At 32.7% G+C, this 6099-nt stretch overlaps 1 long non-coding RNA gene across 1 annotated transcript; it reads right to left on the bottom strand.

Annotated features, from left to right (window-relative positions):
• Positions 1-6: 6 nt before the first annotated feature.
• LOC128892638 (uncharacterized) lies at positions 7-5724 on the bottom strand. Its single transcript, XR_008461130.1, has 3 exons — positions 4726-5724; positions 2359-2508; positions 7-2220 (listed from the first exon to the last, which is right to left on the bottom strand). It is a non-coding gene; the product is annotated as an uncharacterized LOC128892638 (long non-coding RNA).
• Between the last annotated feature and the right edge of the window lie 375 nt (positions 5725-6099).

The following is a 6099-nucleotide window of genomic DNA, read 5'->3' as shown; positions in this document are numbered from 1 at the left end:
ACACACACACACACACACACACACACACACACACACACACACACACAAAGTATGAGAAGGCGGAACACGTACACGTACACTTTGTACACGGATCACACAAGCAACATTTTCCTAGATATAGTGGCACACGTGCACGTGCACATAGGGAAGAAAATGGGGAAAAAGGAGACAGATACCTCCAAAAGACAATTCTCACACGATATAAAAAAAAAAAATGGAAACGCGAGACACCCTGGGATGTGCGTGAAAAATAAATATGTATGATATTATATATATACATAACATAGCATATAAAATATATTATAAATAATGATGAATATAAATAAAAACAAAAATATATATATATAAATATAAATAATATGAAGAAATAAACAAAGTATAAATACGAAGGAAGTATATAAACGAGAATATAGGTTAAAACACGCTTAGGCTTAAGAATATAAGATATTATTATGATGATGTATGGTTGGTTTATAATGTAAAATATATTATAGAAAATGTATTTTGTTAAGTTAATTCCCTCCCTGTGAAAGAGTCTTGCTCGAATAATACTGTAATCTCGTTTTATCAAACGTCATTTCAAATAAAATAAACGAGAAATTTAATTACTTATTATATTTATTTTTATTTCTTGTTGAATTTGGGTAATTATTTCACCTGAAATCATTTTTAAATATCACAGTTATTTCAAGTAATTATAAAGCAAAAATAATACGTAACTTGAAATAATATTTCGAATAATATTTTTTCAAAAGTGCCCAGATCTGAGTGTACATACATGATTTGTATATGTATACTTCCAAAATATTTTAATTTACCTCCACCGTTTTTCCGAGAAAAGTACAAAATGAAACAGTACACGTGAGCAAAAAATAAATTATTTCTCTAATTAGCTTCATGATTTTATTCTTTCTGTTCACGTATCTTCGTGAACTTTGGTCATCAAGATACGCAACGACTGTGAATATACGATAAAATATTGCCTTTTGATACGGATCTGTAATAGATGCAACAAGCTCATTCGGACATTGAGAATATTGTAGATTAGGAGTAGATTATGCGCCCAACACGAATAAGTACTGTGGCTAGAAGATTAACGATACAACCGAAGCATAAGTTTTGTCTGACGTTATCAAGAATATAATTCTGGAGAATGCTGAGCATAATTTATGGTTTTCCTTTTACGAACCACGACAATTGAGATCTCTTTCAACAGGCAATTAGCAGTTATTTCATAGCAAGGGTTACATTCACGCGATGTCGAAATTAGTATAAATATAGATACAGAAGATAGCAAAAATAATATTATTGGTACATCAAGTACGTCTTCTTGCAACGCATAAAAATACCCAATTTTTATTATACATATGTAGAGATAATTACTTTCATCTACAATCTCTTTGATGTTACTGAATTTAAATACTCTTGATGACAAGGCTCTATTTCAAACCCTTGTTGTAAGAAGGAGAAAGAGAGAAAGATCAAAGGTTGAAAGTACAAGTATTATAGCTAACTTTTATACAAGAAAAATACTCGACAAAGCTCTCAAAGAACAAGATTAATTGTTAATTTTGCTCCTTAAAAGATGGAGGTTGCTATGAGTTTTAGGAGGCATTACCAATTACTGAAGACGATGCAGAATAACAAGTATTATAGCTAACTTTTATATAAGAAAAATACTCGTCAAGGCTCTCAAAGAACAAGATTAATTGTTAATTTTGCTCCTTAAAAGATGGAGGTTGCTATGAGTTTTAGGAGGCATTACCAATTACTGAAGACGATGCAGAATTCAACGGATTTGACGATTTTAATCAAATTAATTAAGATTTGTGATTTTTTCATTTAATAGTTTCATTTAAAATTAATATTTAAATATGAATATTTAAAAATCCCTTTGGTTTTCATTATTACTGAATTAGAAGTTTGTGACGTTTTATTAATACTAGAAATATTGTTACGTTTTCTGATCGGTATCTAAAACATTGAGTTAGATGAAATAAAATTTCTGCTTTTAAAAGCATCTAAAGAGCAAAGGAAAATCGTTCTCATTTATTGCTCTTTATAATATTGGATCGAGGCACCAAGAGAGAAGAAAGAAGTCTGGAAGACCAAGATATTGGAGGGTCGGTGATGGCGCAGTTGTAAAGTGGTCAGCCAGCAAATCCCAACTTCCGAAGATCTCCAGCTTAAATCCCACATCGTACTCTTTTTCCTAGGATCCTACAACAATACGTTCGAAAATCGACTCCATTCGCGGTATTGGACATATACATGTAGGATCGGATTTTTCGTAAATAGCAAACTAATATTATAAAAATACTTGAAAGAAAAAACGAAAACTAGTATTATTTTACTTACATTCCCCTCGAAAGGATCGAGCATCACTGCTCCATTCAGTAATTCCCTTGGTGACGCTCCCCCGCGTCTTCGTTACTCTCAGAAATGATAACGTTTGTACTTAGATGTGAGTAACTTGTACATACCGTAGACGTATATAATCCACAGGCCCTGGCAAATACAAATTGTTATGTGGATATGTACCCAGTGGGACGTGTATTCGGCTGTATAAGTAAACATACAGGTCTGTACATATCGAATACCCAACGGACGACAGAGCGTACAAGAGAATAGCGTAGTATAAAGCATAAACTACAATTAGCGGTAATCCGTGTGACACGGGCATGGCACCCTTTGCGCATATTAAAGCATTAGCTACCGAGTCATACGAGCGAACCGTACATCATTTCGGGACGTGCCCACGTCTGCCAGTAAAATCGTTAAATTTACGAAGAAACACGACTACCCCGATACGTACTGACTGAATGCTAGTGGCACAAACACAGTATGTGCTCGTGCTCGCATGCGTATGCGTTGGTGCACCGTCGGTTTTCATGACCGCGTCATAGTGCATCGATATCGGTGCACGATGAGAACGTGTGCTTTTCCGGGACCACCAAAAACAGTTTATCGGGATAAATTACAAATGAAATTCGATGGGACTGTTTAGCGATACGTAACCAAATTACTATTATTATTATTATTATATTACATTCTACCGAAAAGGAAATTAAAAGCTAAATTGTATAATATCTTTCAAAATATTCCTGTATTAAATACTTTGTGAAAGCTCTTCGTTTTCGCATGAATAAATTTAAACCCAGTACTCTGTTTCCATTATAAATCGTTGGCGTGAAAACCGAAAATCGAAGTGCTACGAATAACAGGCGTTTTGGATTATAAATTCTTGTCAAATTAAATGTTGAATTAAATATTGACCAGTGCCTGTGCATATATTGTGGCAAGGCTGGTCAGCTGTGCTGTGTTTCGTTAATCTAATTGTTGACCAGTGCCTATCCGTCCAAGAGACCAGCGCATTTATTGCGGCAAGGTGTGGTCAAGCTGTGTTTGTTAATCTAAGTGTTGACCAGTGGCTACCCTTCCATAGGACAGACACATTTATTGGGGCAAGTCACGGTCATGCGGTGTTCGTCTCGATAGATTGAATCTCATCATACTACTTACATATAGTGGGTGTAGAAAGTATTCGTACACCGATCAATTTCCCAAAAAACTTTTGTGTGAAATTGTAGTTTCTTAACTTTTTTTTTTATAATCAATGATATTTTATATATTCTTGGAAGTCTCTACGATAGATATAGTCCAAACAACATTTACTAGTCAATATAATTTGCGAAATAAACAAAAAAATGGGAAAAGTGGGTAAAAGTATAGAAGCAATAAGTATTTGTACGATTCTTATGACGAACCATTTACAGTAGATTTTGTAACGTAAACACATTAGTTTATTGCTCCGTACGAATTAGAAAACATCAAATTTCCAGTAAAGTACTTTTAAAAATGGCTCTAATAGAGGAATGGAAAAAGATCCCATTTCGAATAACTAAGAATTTAGTTAATTCAATGCTTAAAAGAGTTGTAATAATTACAAAATCAAAAGGATAGCCTACGAAGGAAGTATTATATGCTTATAAATTAATGTAAATTTCTCTTTTTTTAATGAAATTTTCAAAATTAAACAGTTGTTCGAATACTTGTTGCTTCAATATTTCTATCGATTAATTGTTTTTTTCCTGTTAATTTCGCCACTTACATAAATAGCTATTTCTTTTTGTAATCTATCTGTTCTAGAGATTTCCGAGATTATGTAGAATGTCATTGTTTATAAAAAATAAGTTAATAAATTACAATTTTACATAGTTTTTTTAGAAATTGATCGGTGTACGAATACTTTCTACACCCACTGTATGTACTATTTGCACACAATTCTGAAAGGACAGACCTCGTTGATAACGAAATTTTTTTTACTACGTATGCTTGTACAAGTTTTGAGAGAGGAAATCGCATTAGGAATCCAAGAATTAAATGTTTCTTAGAATATTCTTTTTTTATCGAAGAGAATTTCTCTAATGCTTCTGTAACTTTGAAAATATTTTAGATCCGAAAGTTTTTCTTGATGATTCTTGTTTGAATCTACTGTCATAACGTAACATTAGAACTGAGTCACCACTAATTATTTCAGTAAAGTACTAGCTACAACATTTTCTGTAATTATTTAATTCAATGTTCAATTCATAGAATGCCCTTCACAAAAGGTATTCCTTTTGGATGCAAAAACTGCCGTGGCTTTCGACTGAAGTTATCAATCCGCTTTATGCAATTCGTAGCAAGTAAGCTTCCCAAAGTCCATTCAAACATTTAACATACCTCGATTTCCCGGAATACTCGCGCCACGGTGCAGCTATAGTTTTTGCGCGGCTTAAACTGGCCAGAAACTTAAAATAACCGCTAGGAGTATTCCAATTTCTTCGTTTCAATTAACAGAAAAGTTTAGAACAACAGCTTCAAATGAAGCAAATGTGGTTCGCAGAATTGGCCTCATCGGTCACCAGGGAAGCGTGGAACAGCGTAGTTTCCTGTACCATTCTCATTTGCGGTTATCGGTCCACTGCTATTCCGCTAGCCCCACAACTGCTTTCGTCCCTTACACCTTCATATATTTCGTTCTAACAAGTTTACGTTGTACCGTAAGTCTTCTTGAACTCACCTGGAACTTAACATGATTTATTGCCAGTCTCGCTGTAACTTTCTCATTCCCTTCCTGAATGTTATAGTAATAATATTATTGGTACTTTTCGAAAGTAATTTCGTATTTTTTTACCACATGAATGATTATTTGTATTTTTAACCAGTCATCTCCATTCTGAGCAGTATTATTTTTAGCAATAAGATATTTAAACAAATAACTTGATAACTTGATAACTTTCTTTATAATCTTCGATAAAGATTGATATTAAATTAATATAATTCAGTAGACGTTTTCAATATCTTGCATTCATAATTATAGCGTGAAAAAGAATTTATTGCAATAAACAATTTTGTCTGTGGCATCTTGATGAGTAAATTCAAGGATTTTTTAGAATCACCATTCACTTGTACTAGTTTGTGGATTTACATTGCTGTTTCCATCTAAAGTTACTATCGCAGAACTTTACGTAAATCCAGATTTATTACGCGCGGGTGACCTCTCAGGAATTTCTGTTGTACTCCGTAGCAACAGATGTCCAGTGTTTAAAGAGCTGCTTTCAAAAGTTTCCATAAAAGCATTTGCCCATTTCAGATGGTTTAATTATTATATATTACGCTGTTATTAACTTAGTAAAACAAATAAAGAAATTGTGTTAACCTTATCATAAATCCTTTTAACAGATTTCTAATTCGTGTTTTAATAGAATGTAAAATGTAAACCACGTTCTTATAAAATGTAGATGAAATCTATGTAAAATTGTATATTTTTCTAGATGAAATTCACAATGAAGATTAAGCGAAATGAATAATATTTTGAAGACTCTAAAAACCCTAAATATAATTTGTTTTTGTTCATTTGGTTTTAATCGTGTTACTTATGGAATAGAATAAATGCAAATATAGCAGTATACAAATAAAATAAATACTTTATATGAAAAAATTACTTTCAGTGATCAGCACCGTAATACTAATTTGAGGATTATGTATTTAGAAGAAGAAAATACATATACATAATCTTTCGTTAGAGGTATTTGTTAATCAGAGGTATTTGTT

Source organism: Hylaeus anthracinus, unplaced genomic scaffold (genome assembly GCF_026225885.1).
Source record: "Hylaeus anthracinus isolate JK02 unplaced genomic scaffold, UHH_iyHylAnth1.0_haploid 12660, whole genome shotgun sequence".
NCBI lineage: Eukaryota > Metazoa > Arthropoda > Insecta > Hymenoptera > Colletidae > Hylaeus > Hylaeus anthracinus.
The sequence above is the reverse complement of the archived record's forward strand: the minus strand, read 5'-3'. Positions and strand labels throughout refer to the sequence as shown.